The sequence below is a fragment of the Dipteris shenzhenensis genome, chromosome 30, assembly GCF_047967505.1.
Source record: "Dipteris shenzhenensis isolate YYH24624 ecotype China chromosome 30, Dip_SZ_1.0, whole genome shotgun sequence".
NCBI lineage: Eukaryota > Viridiplantae > Streptophyta > Polypodiopsida > Gleicheniales > Dipteridaceae > Dipteris > Dipteris shenzhenensis.
In genome coordinates, this window is record NC_141625.1 from 15,470,415 (window position 1) to 15,487,358 (window position 16,944).

Below are 16,944 nucleotides of genomic sequence, written 5' to 3' on the forward strand. Positions count from 1 at the left end.
TGCTTTACCCACTTCGGGAATAGCTGTTGCCATTGTGGTTCTGCAGGCTCTTCTTCCTCTTCTTTATCTTGAATCCTCCCAAGCACTGTTGGGGGAGTTTGGTCTACTATTGGTGGTTGTACTGGATGGATATCTTGGTCTTGGTTGTCTAGGAAGGAAGCATCCTGTTCCAATTGATGCGGCTGTTCTGAGAAGACCACATCGCGACTTACTATTACCTTCTTGGTAACAAGAGACGGTAACCCTTCGCCTCTTCACTGTAGCCCAAGAAAATACACTTCTGGCTCTTCGGTTCCCATTTCGTCCTGTTAGCATCAGGGACATGCACAAAACAGTCACATCCAAAAACTCTAAAATGTGCAGCTAAAGGTTTCTTACTAGAAAAGGCCTACAGTGGAGTCATCCCGTTCACAGCCTTTGTGTAGGTACGATTCACAGCCTTTGGCAAATCTTTCCCTTTCATCATACTCCTTCCCATTTCGTAGATGATGTGCATCTTGCGCTCTACTACACCATTTTGCTGTGGTGTATGTGGCAGGGGTTTCTGCCTCTTGATCTCGTGACTTTTGCAGTAACTTTCGAATTCACTTGATGTGAACTCACCACCTCTGTCTGATCTCAACTTCTTCACCTTCCTCCCTGTTTCTTTCTCGACCAATACGTGCCATTCTTTAAACTTACTAAAAGCCTCATCTTTAGTCTTCAGGAAGTATATCCATATCCTTCTACTATAGTCATCGATCAGCATCATGAAGTAGTAGGAACCACCCAAAGCTTCCGTCTCCATCTTTCCACAGAGGTCCATGTGAAGCAGCTCTAGAGGAGCCTTTGCCCTGCTGGCCTCTTTAGGAAGGGGCTGGCGATGCTGCTTGCCCATCATGCAAGCTTCACATACATCAAGCAGATCTATAATTTTTGGTAGGTCTACAATCATTCCACTTTTATGCATCTCCTTTAAAGAACTAAGGTTTAGATGACCAAACCTCTCATGCCATATCTTAGTGTTGCTCACATTAGCTCGAGCATTGAAAGCTAAGAGTTTGTAGATGTTGTTGCACTGTGTACCTTTACCAACGACCTTCCCTTGAAGATCCAAAATCTATGCACCATTCTTATCGAATTGGACTTTGAGGTCCCGATCCGTGATCGCAGAAATGGACAACAAGTTCCTCTTGATATCTGGCACATAAAGAACATCGGACAACTATTTTACAACTTCATCTGACTTGAGAGCAATCGTACCTTTTCCTTTTGCTGGACATTTTGCATCATTGCCGACTGCTACCAGGATGTTATTCCATACTAGATGTAGAGAGGTATACCAATCCTTCCGACTAGTCATGTGGCATGATGTACCACTATCAATAATCCAAGGTTCATCTGCAGGTACATGAACTGCCTCCATGCAAATCTCCTCAATTGCTACAAACAGCTCTATTGGTACTTCCTTGGTGCTGTTGCTGGACTCTTTCTCTACTCTGTTCTTCTCTCTGTTCTTCTCATCTGCAATCTTCTTCTGGCACTCATTCTGCTTGTGCCCTGCCTTGCTGCAATAGAAGCATTTGATCTTCTTCTTTCTCTTTTTATCATCAGAAGAAGATGGGTTACTAGAGTCCTTACCCTTACCTTTCTTTGATCCAGCCCAGAAAGCCAAATCCAGTCCTCGTCTTTTGATGCATCTCCTCCTCCAGAAGCATTGCACAGAAATCCTCAAAGTTGAGGGGCGGATTTCTATTTTGCATATTTAGCGCCATAGCAAGACCATCATGCTTTGGTGGGAGAATCTGTATGCACCTTCGTGTTAGATTCTCGCTGGTGATGGTGATGCCAATCGCAGTCATCTGATCGTGCAGATTCTTCACCCTGCTGATAAATTTCTTTGCCATTTTAGACTCAGACAATTTCTCGTTCGTGAGCTGAGTCTCCAGATTCTGAATCCGCGTCTGATTCGTGGTCTCGTACTAATTTTTCAAGACTGTCCATGCCTCCTCCACTGTGGTGACATGTTGATTTAACGCTATGATAGAATCACTTACACTGCAGACAATAGAACATAGTGCATCTGCATTTCTTCTTGTCCACATGAGAATCTCATCCGCAGTTGGTACTATCTGTTGTGCTGCATTGGCTAGATTCGGTCTTACAACCGGCTTCAGGTCCACCCCAGTAGTAGTATCCCAAAGCTCGTATGTGCTAAGGATGGTCTTCATCTTGAACTTCCAGAGTGGATATTTAGTGCCGTCCAACTTTTTGCTTTCGCCGAACGGTAGGATTCGCACTCTTGCGGGCTGGGCCATCTCTCACAATTTGCTCGCAACCACAAACACACTACCAAATCTTCTTGCTAGAGCCCAAGCTCTAATACCATGAAAGAAAATAATACGTCTGTGCTTAATAGATAGCAGGATCTCGTATGCAAGAGAGAAAAGCTGATAGTATGGAGAATCAAAAATTTGATTACTATAAACTAATACAATAGATGGCACTGCCTCCCAGCCGTGCGCTCTTGTGTGAGAAGCTTCAATGGCATGCTCGAAACAGTAGAGCATGGAGGCTGGATGCTAAGGAATCAATGCTAAGGAATCAGGGTTGCTATAGTCAGTGATAAATATGGGCTTCACGGGCTTGCTCTTATATAGCCACCAGTCGTAGTCGGTTAGACCCAATTGGGAGACCGCCCAAAACGGCCGACTGGGTCCCAAAATCGACCACCGACCACATGATAGAACCGTGGCGCAAAATAGAGCAACTTACCTACAGTGTCCGTTCGGCCCAGAGCCATCCGGGATCATTTGGAACTCTAAACAGGCCTCGCAACGCGAGAGTGGGCTGCCTCGAGAAATGCTCCATCTACCCTTAGTGCAGTCAGTCATGGGATGCCTTCCCACACTTGCATGTAGCCTAGTTGGCAGTGTGCCAACTCTATCTGAAGCCATCTAGCCATCAGGCCACACATGGCCCCCATCTAGTGTTCAAACCAGGACCTATCAGATAACCGAGCTACTCAAATGCCTTCTCCTCATATGGGGGGCTTACAAGTAGAGTTAGTATTGAGATATCAAGCTCTATCCCCGACATATCTCCTGGATGACTATCATTTATGTCACCGCCTATGTTAGTTGTACTCGTGGTGTAGTTAGACTACCACGTATGTTTTGGTTTGGGTTCACATATGAACCACGTATTCTAGGGTTTGACATATAGGGTATTTCCCTCTTCTATTGTAGTGGTTGTTGTGTGCAAAAAGTGAAGAAAAGCTTCACCCTCCAACCTTGTGTCCTCTCTCTTTTGTGTGTTGTGAAGAAAGCTGAACTTGAGTCTCCTATCTCTCTCCCTCATTCTTTACATGGTATCAGAGCCTTGTTCGTGGTAAGGAGCTCAAGAAAGCAAGCAAAGTTTGTGGTGTCCTGGTAAGAGGACCAGTGCTGCTTTCCTATTTCGAGTTTGGGAGCAAATCTCTGTAGGTAGCATAGCCAGAAGTGCAGGAGTGCACTGTTTCAGATTGAGAGGCCCTTCGCGGTGTGGCGAGAGCGCAGTATATGCTGCAGGTAAGGGCAAAGCCCTTGGTGACTTTATTTTTTTGATTTGAGGCCGTTTCGGGGCCCGTTTTGAAGGCGGAAGTTCTTCGTAGGCACTCAGAAAAAGGCCCTGTTTTTGCTGTGCGACCACTGCGCAGTTAGTCGGTGGAAAGGTGCTACAGAAATTGCATCGTATGCCTGTGTGCAGAGATATTGGGAGCTGCAGATTCATGCCTATTGCCTGTTGATGCAAAATCGTCACTAGGAAGTGACTGTGTGGTGAAATACCACTTTCGTCAGTGTTACAGATCTGCCCCTGTGAGGCTTTTCGCAGAAGTTTTGCTATTTGCCCTTGTGAGGCATTTGCTGTGTTTACAGGTTGCTGTTGCAATTCGTGATTTGTAAAATGTCTGAGAATCTGTCTACCATTGTCAGTGAGAAGCTTGACAAGAACAACTTCCAAGCATGGAAGTTCAGGATGACAAACTTCCTTATGGGAAAGGGAGTTTGGGATTACATCAGTGGTGAAACTACAGAACCAGTTTTGGGTACTGCTCCCACACTTGCTGAATTGAAGGCCTTTAAAGAATGGCATGAAAAAGCCAGAAAATGCTTGTATTGGCTATCTGTTAGCATTTTAGATTCTATGATTGTGCATATACAGGATGTAGAGACGCCTAAGGAGGCATGGGATACATTGGTGAAGCTGTATAGCACAAATACCAAAGCACGAAAGATGCAGCTAAAGCAGGAGCTGCACAATGTGCAAAGGAAAAATATGAATATAAATGAGTATTCCTTGAAGGTGAAAGGCCTTGCAGATTCTCTTGCCTCCATTGGAGCACCTGTTGATGATGAGGACTTAGTGTCCGTGACCTTGAATGGTCTTGGGAAAGATTATGCACAGTTTCGGACATCCATTGGAGTCCGTGAAACATTTCCTGATTTTCAGGAACTTATTGCTCTCTTTCTGAGTGAAGAGCAAAGGAATGGTGGTCCAGCCACCTCAACTTCTCAAGAGACTGCTTTCTACTCGAATACAAGTAGAGGCAGGGGTAGAGGAAGAGGCCGTTTTGGTGGCCGTGCAGGAAATCAGAACCAGCAGCAACAACAGGAAAACCAGTCCTATGGAGGAGGACGTGGCAGTTCTAGAGGCAGGGGGAGCCAAAGAGGCCGTGGTTCATGGCAAAGGAACCAGCAAGTAAATAGCAGCACAGAATGCTATTATTGTGGAAAGCCTGGACACAAGGAGAATACATGCTATAAAAAACAGAATGACATCAAAAGTGGGAAGTTGCAGCAAAGCAACTATGCATCATCAAGTGGGCATGGTGACGACAGAAATGAGCACCTCTTTGTGATGCAGCATATGGTTAACTCCATGTCAGGAGATGCTGTAGCTTGCAATGATGTTTGGTATGTTGATTCAGGTGCCTCTAACCACATGACCAGTCATGGTGAGTGGTTTCATGATGTTAGAAATTTGGATAAGCCAGGTTATGTTGAAACAGGTGATGATACTGCGCACCCAATTACGCAGGTTGGTAAAGTGCCATTGGCTATGCAGGATGGCAAAACGAAGTACTTGGCAGATTACTTCATGTTCCAAAAATCACTAAGAACCTGGTTTCAGTTGGCCAGATGGTTGAGCAAGGTCTGCAGGTTAGATTTTTAATCCTGATGGATGCTTTGTTGAAGACCTGAAAAATAAGTGCCGCTTGGTTGCGAAAGGCAACAAAAATGGCAGAATGTTCACCTTGGATGTTGATATGCCTGAGGTGAAAGCTGCTATGTTTGCGCATGGGAGAGGTGTCATTGCAGATATTGAGATATGGCACAAGCGCATTGGGCACGTGAATATACAAAGGCTGAAATCTATGCAAACGAAAAACATTGTTGCAGGTTTGCCTAAATTCAGAGTTGAGGGAATGCAAAAGGTATGTGAAGCATGCCAAATGGGTAAGCAGGCCAGACATGCATTTCCCAAAAATGCTAAGGTGAGCAGAAGACCTTTGGAAGTGATCCATTCAGATGTTTGGACAACCAAAGCTGCTTCTATTGGTGGATGCCATTATTATGTGACGTTTATTGATGACTACACTAGGAAGGTGTGGATTTATTTTATGAAGCACAAAAGTGAAGTGTTCAGCCATTTCAAGGCTTTTAAGGCCATGGTTGAAAAAGAGAAAGGTGTGCATATTAAAGTGCTAAGATCTGATGGAGGGGGAGAGTACTTTTCAGAAGAATTTTGTGAATATCTGAAAGAACAGGGAATTCAAAGGAAGTACTCATGCAGGTCTACCCCTCAGCAGAATGGGGTTGCAGAAAGGAAGAACAGGCATATTGCAGAAGTAGGACGGGCGATCCTAAATGAGAAAAACATGCTTGATTATTTTGGGCTGAAGCAGTAGCAACTGCTGTTTATATTATGAACAGAACCCCCACTGCAGCTGTCCATGGCATGACACTTGAAGAAATGTATACAGGCCAAAAACCAGATATTTCTCACTTGAAGGTATTTGGTTGCATAGCTTATGTTCATGTTCCTGATGAGAAGAGAACAAAGCTGGATCCAAAGGCAGAAAAATGCATCTTCATTGGATATGCTCAACACCAGAAAGGGTATCGCTGTTATAACCCTTCCACCCGCAAAATGCAAGTGAGCAGAGATGTTGTTTTTGATGAAATGAGCAGCTGGTATGCACCAACTGTTATGGTAGGAGATGCAGATGCAGGAAATGGGAATGCTACAATAAATGCAGAGCAGCAATCTCAAGCCTTGAGTGGACCCAGAGAGTCCTCTACTAGTGGATCTAATGCATGGACAGGGAGATTGAGATCTAGTGAATCGTCACATGGCAGTCCTGATAGTGTTGTGCAGGTATCACATAAGGGAAAAGAAAAAGTGGACCATGCTCCAGTATTTGATGTGTCTACTGGTAGCTCTCATGTTGATGGAGAGTCAAGCGGCTCTGAAATGAGCCTTGATGAGGAACTTGGGATTCCTTCTGTTGTTACACCTGGTGCAAGGAAAAGCAGGCATGATTTAAAGACGCCTGCAACTGATCCAGTTGTACGGAGGTCCACTCGTATTAAGTATCCAGTTGACAGGCTGAGATATGATGGGTATACAGCACATCACTATGCTTATATGGTCAAGGTTCTAGAGGAGCCAGAGCCCACATGTTTTGAGGATGCAGCAGGGCATAAAAATTGGGAAGCAGCTATGGATGAAGAGATGGCTACCTTGGATGCAAACCACACTTGGGATTTGATGCCTTTGCCTCATGATAAGAAGGCTATTGGCTACAAGTGGGTTTACAAAGTAAAGCACAATGCTGATGGGTCTGTTAGCAGGTACAAGGCAAGATTGGTTGCCAAAGGTTTTGCACAGACATATGGAATTGACTATGAGGAAACTTTCAGCCCAGTTGCAAGGATGGCAACCGTGAGAGCAGTAATTGCTATGGCTGCTGCAAAGGGATGGTCTTTGCATCAGATGGATGTGAAAAATGCCTTCTTGCATGGTGATTTGCAGGAAGAGGTTTATATGATGCAGCCAGAAGGTTATGAGGATAATGCACACCCCAATTTTGTATGCAGGTTGCGCAAAGCCTTGTATGGCTTAAAACAGGCGCCGAGGGCATGGTCAGACAAGATAGGGCAATATCTTGTCACTATTGGATTTCAGATTTCCAACTCAAATTTTTCACTTTATGTGAAAAGGACAAACAGAGGGATTGTGCTTATAGTCATCTATGTTGATGACTTGATTATTACAGGTGATAGTGATGCAGACATTAATGAAGTGAAGCTGCTATTGAAGCAGAAATTTGAGATGAAGGATTTGGGAGAGCTGCGTTACTTCTTGGGCATTGAGGTTATTAGATCCCCGAGTGGGATATGGCTATTGCAAAGGCAATACGGTTTGGACATGCTGTCCAAATATGGGATGACAGGCTGTAAGCCTATCTCTGTTCCATTGGAGCAGAATGTGAAGCTCAATGCAGAGTCAGGTGAGCTTCTTGAAGATATTACTATGTACAGGCGCATAGTAGGTAGCTTGATTTACATGACTATAACCAGACCAGATTTGAGCTATGCTGTGGGGCTGGTGAGTCAGTTTATGCAGGCACCGAGGAAGCCACATTTGGATGCGGCTAGGCGCATACTGCGGTATGTGAAGTCCACATTGCATTATGGACTATTTTATGAAGCTGGGTGTGCATTACAGGTACATGGATACACAGATGCTGACTGGGCTGGTAGTGTCTCAGACAGGAGATCTACTAGTGGCTTTATGTTTTCCCTTGGGAGTGGTGCCATCAGTTGGAGCAGCAAGAAGCAGCCAACAGTTGCCTTGTCGAGCACAGAGGCTGAGTACAGGGGTGCAGCAATGGCTGCATGTGAGGTAGCTTGGTTACGGAAGCTACTTGCAGATATGGGACAGTCAGTTCATGCAGCAGTTGTCATTCATTGTGACAACATTAGCAGCATCATGCTTGCTAATAACCCAGTTTATCATGCTAGAACGAAGCACATTGAGGTGCATTATCACTTTGTGAGAGAGAAGGTTCTAGCTGGTGAGATTGATCTTGTCTATGTCAGCACTGAGGAGCAGGTGGCTGATATCTTTACGAAGGCATTGGGTACCGAGAAGCTTCGCAGATTTAGGAGCTTGCTTGGTGTACGTGAGATGGATTTGAGCTTGAGGGGGAGTGTTGAGATATCAAGCTCTATCCCCGACATATCTCCTGGATGACTATCATTTATGTCACCGCCTATGTTAGTTGTACTCGTGGTGTAGTTAGACTACCACGTATGTTTTGGTTTGGGTTCACATATGAACCACGTATTCTAGGGTTTGACATATAGGGTATTTCCCTCTTCTATTGTAGTGGTTGTTGTGTGCAAAAAGTGAAGAAAAGCTTCACCCTCCAACCTTGTGTCCTCTCTCTTTTGTGTGTTGTGAAGAAAGCTGAACTTGAGTCTCCTATCTCTCTCCCTCATTCTTTACAGTTAGCTGGTTCCCGCGTAGTTACATGAGAGTGGAGCATTGATATCTAACAGAATTCGCATGCTAATCACAAATATTATTGAGTGACCTCATGCCTCTCCCCCTCTAATAGTTTTTCCTACAGCTCTCTAGAGTAGCATCCGAATCGAACACCATGGTTGGAGGCAATAGAAGCTTCCCATAAAGAGAATGCTACCATGCAGCCTACCACCACAAAGGATAAAGTACTTAGGGATGCTCTTTAAATATTAGGTCTATGCAATTTTCTCTCCATCAGCTAGCTTGCAAGAAATGGGAAGATTCTAGTCTTTGACAAAACAATATGGTCACTAAGTCCAAGGCCAAAAAAGCAAAGATTGCCAAGGAGTAGAGGATAAAGTTCTCTACAATATTAATGTAGTGATGCTAATGGAAAATGAAGCCACTACAAAGTTGTGGCATGAGATATTTGACCACGTTGAATATGTGCTTGGAAAAGTCAAACAAAGATCCAGAATGGTCGATGGGCTACCAAAGTTTGTAGGCAATCACAAATGGCAAAAAACATCAAGATCTGTTCTTGGGGATAAAATAAAGTCATGGAATCATGGTTGGTTTATTGGGACTTGTGTGGGTAGATTCCTATAAATCACATACTGAAGCAGTGTACTTTCTCCTCGGGGGGTTCACCTCATAAAATTATAGTGTACCATGTGCATTCAAAAGGAGGGGTATTTTAATTTAACTTTTTGGAAAATTTTAACAGGTTTACAGTATCATGAGGGGTTTTTTAATTCAACTTTAGAAAAAATCACTTAGTTCATAAGTAAAGAGGGGTGTTTTTATTGGGGGGGAATTTTAGTTGAGGGGTTTCTTAAATATCCTTTGAACTCATGTGATACATAGGGTTTCTAAGTAGTGCAACCTGCGAGACTTTCTCATCTTCATCGATCGCTTTACTTGAATGACATGGATATATGCTCTATCTAAGAAGTCTCAAGCCTTTGAAAAATTTAGGGAATGGAGGTAAAAGGTAGAATGTGATACTGGGAAGAAGATAAAGATGCTTCACATGGACAAGTGGGAAAATTCCACATCAAATGAGATCAAACTAACAATTGAGCCAAGGCTCTTTGAGGAAGAAAAGGACAATTTGGCATAGCAATATGCAATGAAAATCAAAGTGGAATCCATCAAGTGGAATTAGACTAAGGATTTGATTGCTAGACCAATATGGCATAAGATCATAGGGATGAAGTGGATATATAAGATCAAGTAGAAGCTTGATAAAACACTGAACAAGTATAAGGTAAACTAGTGGTAGGAGGGTTTGCATAGACCAAAGGTCTCAAGTATAAAGGCTCATTCACTCCCACCACTCAATGGAGGCAATCTAAACTTATGATTGTTACAAAGGTAGACCATTCACATGGGCCATCTGCTAGAATCTGGACATGAAGTCAATGCATCTAAAGAGAGATGCCTTGGAGGAGTTTTGCATGAGGTAGCCCTGTAGATTATAGATCCAAGATAACCCGTAGGTTGTCTCGACAGGAGTAGGGTACCTGCCCACGATATCAAGCTGCAAGATGACACAATTTGTAGAGGGACTAGTACAAAGAAACAACCTCCTAATAAACCACATAGACAATATAATTTGAGATTGATACTTACAAATTGGGCCTCTCATGATTCAACACCCCTTGCTCCAAAATGTACGTTTCTATATTGCTCCATTTGGATCCTTCGTGCCTCCACGTGCTACAGACTAGGGTCTGCCTTCAGTGCTTCATTGCTTTCTTCCACTCATGCTTGTGAGCAGTGTGGGGCTGGCCCCTTGGTGTCGAGCTAGTTCGTTGGCCACTCATAGCTGGAGAAGCGACTGTCAACTGCATGGGAGTACGTTGGCCACTCGTAGCTAGAGAAGTGACTCTCAACTACACGGGAGTACGCCAGCGGCTCTGCGGGGCAAAAGGGCCTCCTGATCAAAAGGGGGAGAAGGGGCTTGTCTTTGTAGCCAATTGGGCTATCTCGACTCTATTGGGGTAATCTCAGATGGTGTGGGATGGGGTGGTTTGGAGTCTGTACTGCTGACTCTTGGGGGGTGTTTGGAGTACCTGCCGTCATGTATGTGTATAAGTCCCCAGGAGTGGGAGGGTGCCCCAAAATGTTATATAACTCCCGAAATATGGCATCCCTAAGATTAGGTGAGGCTGAAGAGCTTCCTGGCCACATGATGAACTGAAGAAAAGAAAAGAAGAAGATTACCATCGAGCATGCCCTCATCACGAGATGCAAAAGAAAAAATAGAGTGACAGCCTAACATTGAGCAAGCATTTACTAACTCCTGCATTCTTTGAATTAGAGTGATAGAAGTCTATATCTGCTTGCTCAATGTCACGTTATTGAAGCTTCATGTGGGGAAAAAGAGAGAAGGAAAGAGAGGAGAAAAGAGAGGAAAAGAGAGGAGGAAAAGAGAGAAAAAGAGAGGAGAAAAAGGAGAAAAGAGAGCAGAAAAAATAGAGAAAAAGAGAGGAGATAAGAGAGAAAAAGAGAGGCATCTGCTAAGCTAGACAACTCTAATTATGGCACATGGAAATAGATGGAGACCATTCTTAAACTTCAGGACAAATGGGAGTATGTAGATGGATCTACATCTAGACCATTGGACAATCCACTCCACCTATGTCACAGCACCAGTAGCAGGACCTATAGTAGGATCTCTAGCTACACAAACAGTTTTCGCACCTGTAGCAGATTTTGCCATTGCCCAAGCTCAGGTAGAATGGGATAAGAAAGATAAGTATGCATACCATCTAATTAAGCAAAATGTGCAAGATTTCATGCTTGGACAACTCAACACTGTCAAGACATTGAAAGAAGCATGGAATATGTTCGCAGCTCTCTACGAGTCCAAGAACACTTCCAAGATTCTCACACTTAGAAACCAAATTAACTAGAGTTTCCACAATAGTAGCAATGAAACCGGTCATGCTTATGTACTCCGGATCAAAGACTACAACAATCAACTCGCAGCAGAGTAGGAGAGATTATGAACCCCGCAAAAATGGTTCAAGTCATCCTGAATGGACTAGAAGAGGGATACAAGAATCTAGTCTAGAGTATTGCCATTCAACAAAAAATTCTGACACTAGAAGAGCTCCAGTCAATCTTACTTGGTGAAGAACTCAGGACACAAGCCATTCATGCATGCAAAGGTCATTCTAATGATAGGGATTCACAACTTCAGACAGAAGTAGAGGCAGAGGCAAAGTTAGAGGTAGATCATTCTAGAGAAGTGGTCATCATCAACAACAAAGTCATTAGCAAAGTCAGTCTCAACATCAACATCATTCTCAGCAACATCAGAATCAGCAAAGAGGAAATCATTCCAATCGAGGTGACATAAATGCACAACGGTCACTTTGGCATATCACGAGTGGAGCTCGATATCTCAACACTCCCCCTCGAGCTCAATCCCAATTCCTGCACACCAAGCAGGTCTCTGAACTTGTGTAGCTTCTCTGTGCCGAATGCCTTCGTGAATATGTCAGCTACCTGGTCCTCTGTGCTGACATAAACTAGATTAATAAAACCTACTAGAACCTTCTTCTACATATAGTGCTAATGCACCTCAATGTGCTTTGTTCTAGCATGATAGATTGGGTTATTTGCCAAGTGTATACTGCTCATGTTGTCACAATAAATGACAACTGGCCCATCTATAGACTGATGCATATCATAAAGTAGCATATGCAACCAAGCTGCCTCACATGCAGCCATTGTTGCACCCCTATATTCAGCCTCTGTGCTCGACAAGAAGGCAACTGTAGGCTGTTTCTTGCTGCTCCAAGTGACTACAGCACTCCCAAAAGAAAATGCATATCCACTAGTAGATCGTCTATCAGAAATACTACTAGCCCAATCAGCATCAGTGTATCCATGCAACTCTATCTGAACCCCAGTCGTAGTCCATACTGCAATGTGGACTTCACATACCTTAGTATGCGTCTAGCCACATCCAAATGCGGTTTCCTTGGAGCCTACATAAATTGACTTACCAACCCAATAGCATAGCTCAAATCTAGCCTGGTAATAGTCATATAAATCAAACTTCCTACTATGCGTCTGTACATAGTAGGATCTTCCAGAAGCTCACCTGCATCTGCACTCAGCTTCACATTCTGCTCCAAAGGAACTGAAATAGGCCTACAGCCTATCATCACATATTTAGATAGCATGTCCAATCCATACTACCTCTGCAAGAGCCATATCCCACTTGTGGATCTAATCACCTCAATGCTCAAGAAGTAACGCAACTCTCCCAAATCCTTCATCTCAAAATTCTACTTCAATAGCATTTTCACATGAAGGATATCTTCATCACTATCACCTGTGATGATTAAATCATCAACATAAATGACAAGCAGCATAATACCTTTCTCTGTTTTTCTCACATAAAGTGAGAAATCTACCGTGGAAATCTAAAAGCCAATAGTGACAAGATACTTTCCTATCTTGTTAGACCATGCTCTGGGTGCTTGCTTCAAGCCATACAAGGCTTTTTTCAACCTGCAAACAAACTCAGGATGAATAGCATGCACATAACCTAGTGGCTACTCCATATAGCTATACCTCTTCTTGCAAATCACCATCCAATAAGGCATTCTTTACATCCATCTGATGTAAAGACCATCCCTTCCATGTAGCCATAGCAATGACTGTGCTTACAGTTGCCATCCTTGCAACTGGACTGAATGTTTCTTCATAATCAACACCATATGTCTGTGCATACCCCTTGACAGCTAATCTTGCGTTGTATCTACTCACAAAACCATCTGCATTGTGCTTCACCTTATAGACCCACTTGCAGCCAATTGCATTCTTGTCTTTAGGCAAAGGCACTAATTCCCATGTAGCCTTTGCTTTCAAGGCATCCATTTCTTCATCCATGGCTTTCTCCCATTTTTCTTTTCCCATGGCTTGCTCAAAAGAAGTGGGTTCTGGTTCTTGTATCACTTTGACCATATAGGCATAGTGAATGGCTGTAAATCCATCATATTTCAGCCTATCCACAAGATACTTGACTATTGTAGACCTATGCAAAAAATGCTCACTACCAGGTGCTCTCAAAGAATCCCTGGTCTTCCTTACTCTAGGTGTAACAATAGAAGGAATACCCAACTCATCATCAATGCTATGTTCTGAGCCACTGGATTCACCATCCACATAAGAGTGACCTGCATTCACATCAACCATGGGCTGATCTACTTTCTCTTTTCCTTTTTGTGATACCTGCATACCACTATCTGCATTGCTTTGAGGAGATTCTCCTGATCTCAATCTACCTGTCCATGGTGAAGTATGTGAACCATTGCTAGAGGACACTACAGGTCCACTAATATTTTGTGATTGCTGCTGTGAATTCTATGCAGCATTACCATTTTGTGCATCTACATCATCAACCAAGTTTACTAGTTTATACCAGCTGCTCACCTCATCAAAAACAACATTTCTGCTTACTGTAAACTTACGAGTAGAAGGGTTATAGCATCTATACCCTTTTTGCTACAGAGAATAACCAATAAAGATGCACTTCTAAGCTTTTGGATCCAACTTGGATCTCAACTCATCTGGCACATGAACATAGGCGATGCAACCAAAAATTTTCAAATGAGAAATATCTGGTTTCCTACTAGTATACCTCTCCTCTAGTGTCATGCCATGTATTGTTGTAGTGGGAGTCCTGTTCATTATGTAGACTGTTGTAGCAACTACTTCAGCCCAATAAAAATCTGCAGGTCTTTTTCGTTGAGCATGGCATGAGATACCTCTCCAATATGCTTGTCTTTCCTTTCTGCAAGTCCATTTTGCTGTGGGGTATGACTGCATGAATATTGCTACTTTATGCCATGCTCTTACAGGAACCTTGCAAACTCATTTGAGAGGTACTCTCCCCCTCCATCTGACCTTAGGCATTTTATTTACAAGCCTGTTTCTTTTTCAACCATAGCTTTAAAAGCTTTGAAATGCCCAAGCACTTCACTTTTCTTTTTCATAAAATACACCCAAACTTTTCTGCTGTAGTCATCAATAAAAGTGACAAAATAATGAGAGCCTCCAATAGATGTAGCTTTAGTAGTCCACACATCAAAGTGGATTAATTCCAATGGCCTCTTACTCTCTTGAACATGTCCTTGGTTATGTTTGGAACATGAAATACATCAGACAAGTATTCCTTTTCCCATCCTGCATAGACAAAGGAATTTTACCAATCTGCACAATAGGATGTGCAGTATCATCACCAGTCTCCACAAATCCTAGTTTTTCCATTTTCCTTGCATCCTGCATCCATTCTACATGACCTGTCATGTGGTTTGATGCACCTGAGTCAACATACCACACATCATTCCTTTCTTTTGCAGTTGTCACAGAATTGGTCATGTGCTACACCATAAACAAATGCTCATTTCTGTCATCACCTTATCTACTAGGAGATGCATAATTGCCTTGCTACAATTTTCCATTCATAATGTCATTCTGCTTTTTATAGCAATCTTTAGCCATATGACCCATTTTACCACAATAGTAGCATTCAACATTGCTGTTTACATTTTGGCTTCTCTGCCATCCACCACGACCTCTTTGGCTCCCCCTACCTCTAAGGTTACCACGTCCTCCTCCATAGGACTGGTTTTCTTGAATTTGCTGCATATTTAGATTTCTGCCATGGCCTCAGGATCGGCCTGCTCTACCTCTGCCTCTACCTCTTCCAGCATTTGAGTAGAAGATAGTTTCTTTTGAAGTTCCTCTTGAAGAAGATGCACCACCATTTCTCTACTCTTCAGAAATTAGGAGAGCAATCAACTGCTCAAAATCAGGAAATTTTTCACAGATGGCAATGGATGCCCGGCACTATGCATAATCCTTTCCTAGACCATTCAAGGTCACATAAACTAAATCATCATCTTCCACTGGCGACCCAAGCAAGTGCATCTGCAATCTTCTTCACCTAACTATAAGAATTCCACATTTATGTAAGTTCTTGAGTTTGGTACTAATGGTTTCACATAATGGTTTTGGTATTATCACTCTCGGATTTGCTCTTCCTTTCTCATGGCTGGCAGTTGCAGCATCCCCAAAGGACGTAGAAAAGGAGGAGAATAATTAGGACCACGAACAATGGCTTCAAGGAGCCAATATCGTCCAATTCTGTTACTTCCTTGGCGCCCTCTACAAAGTCCACAACATGATTGTTGCTCCGAACTCTACCTTCTTCTTTCTTCTATAGTTTTACAAGTTCGCTTGAGTCGTCGTGGGTTATAATATTGCTTGCTACCGACAACTCTCAACGTCGGTGTCCAGCCTGTGTCAAAATGTTTTGTTAGTTTGTGTTTGCGTTAGGAGAAAGCTCTATCACTATGCCTCAACACTTAAGCTGACTCTCGGGGGGGTCACTATGTATAAACCCTCTATATCACGTGCGTTCAAGGCCTATATTTAAAATCCCTTATCTGTAAAAGATTTTGTTAATAAAATGTACCCCTTTTCTATACAAATCTGTAAATTTTTCCCAAAACTATTTTAAATAGTCCCTTATGTATATTTATTTCTGTAAATTTTAGAAATAAAAAATATCCTTCTGTTGAACTCACGTGATAGGGTTACATATGATGAGTGACCCCCCCGAGAGCTGACTATTGCAAACCTTATTTGGAATCAAACAACTACATGTCTCCTGCCCACAATTCTTCTCCCCAACTCGTGGCCGTGAATCTGAACTTGGATGGTGGAAGACGGCCTCTTCGTGATAGACAATGTACCCTAACTCATTGCTCATACCTTCGGTGCCGCCAATTATGGTGACGTAGACCAGCAAGATAAGAAGCAGAATTAGGAAGGCGATGTGAAACCATATACTAGACCGCTTCATGCGGAAGCATTCGCTCACGATGCCTGTTATCGAGACTGCTAAAAGCAACGTGCCTACTATAATCTGTTGTATTTTTGTAAAGTATTCGTAGCTCGGATCGTGCTTTGCAATCGAAACCGTGCCTGTCAACAAAATGGCAATGGAAAGTATCAATCTAAAGATATTTAGAAGGGCAATCGTGAAACCTGACCGGGCAGCTGGATGAGCAAGCGATCTAAAACAAGCCATGATAGTGTGTACTTCTGGACTAGTTTGCTTAGCTTACCCAGGAACTAAATAACAAAAACTTATTCAATGAAAGCTAGAGTTTTGTGTGTATGTGTGCGAGGTCTCAAAATTTAGGGCAGCCAAATGGAGCTTGCAAACCTCTCTGGTTGTATGTGTTGTGTGTGTGTGTGTGTGTATGTATGTGTGTGTTGTGTGAAAGAACAAACAAACATTCTTTATGAAGGTAGTGTTTTTAAACATTATTTTTTATTTTTGCAGGCACTCCATTG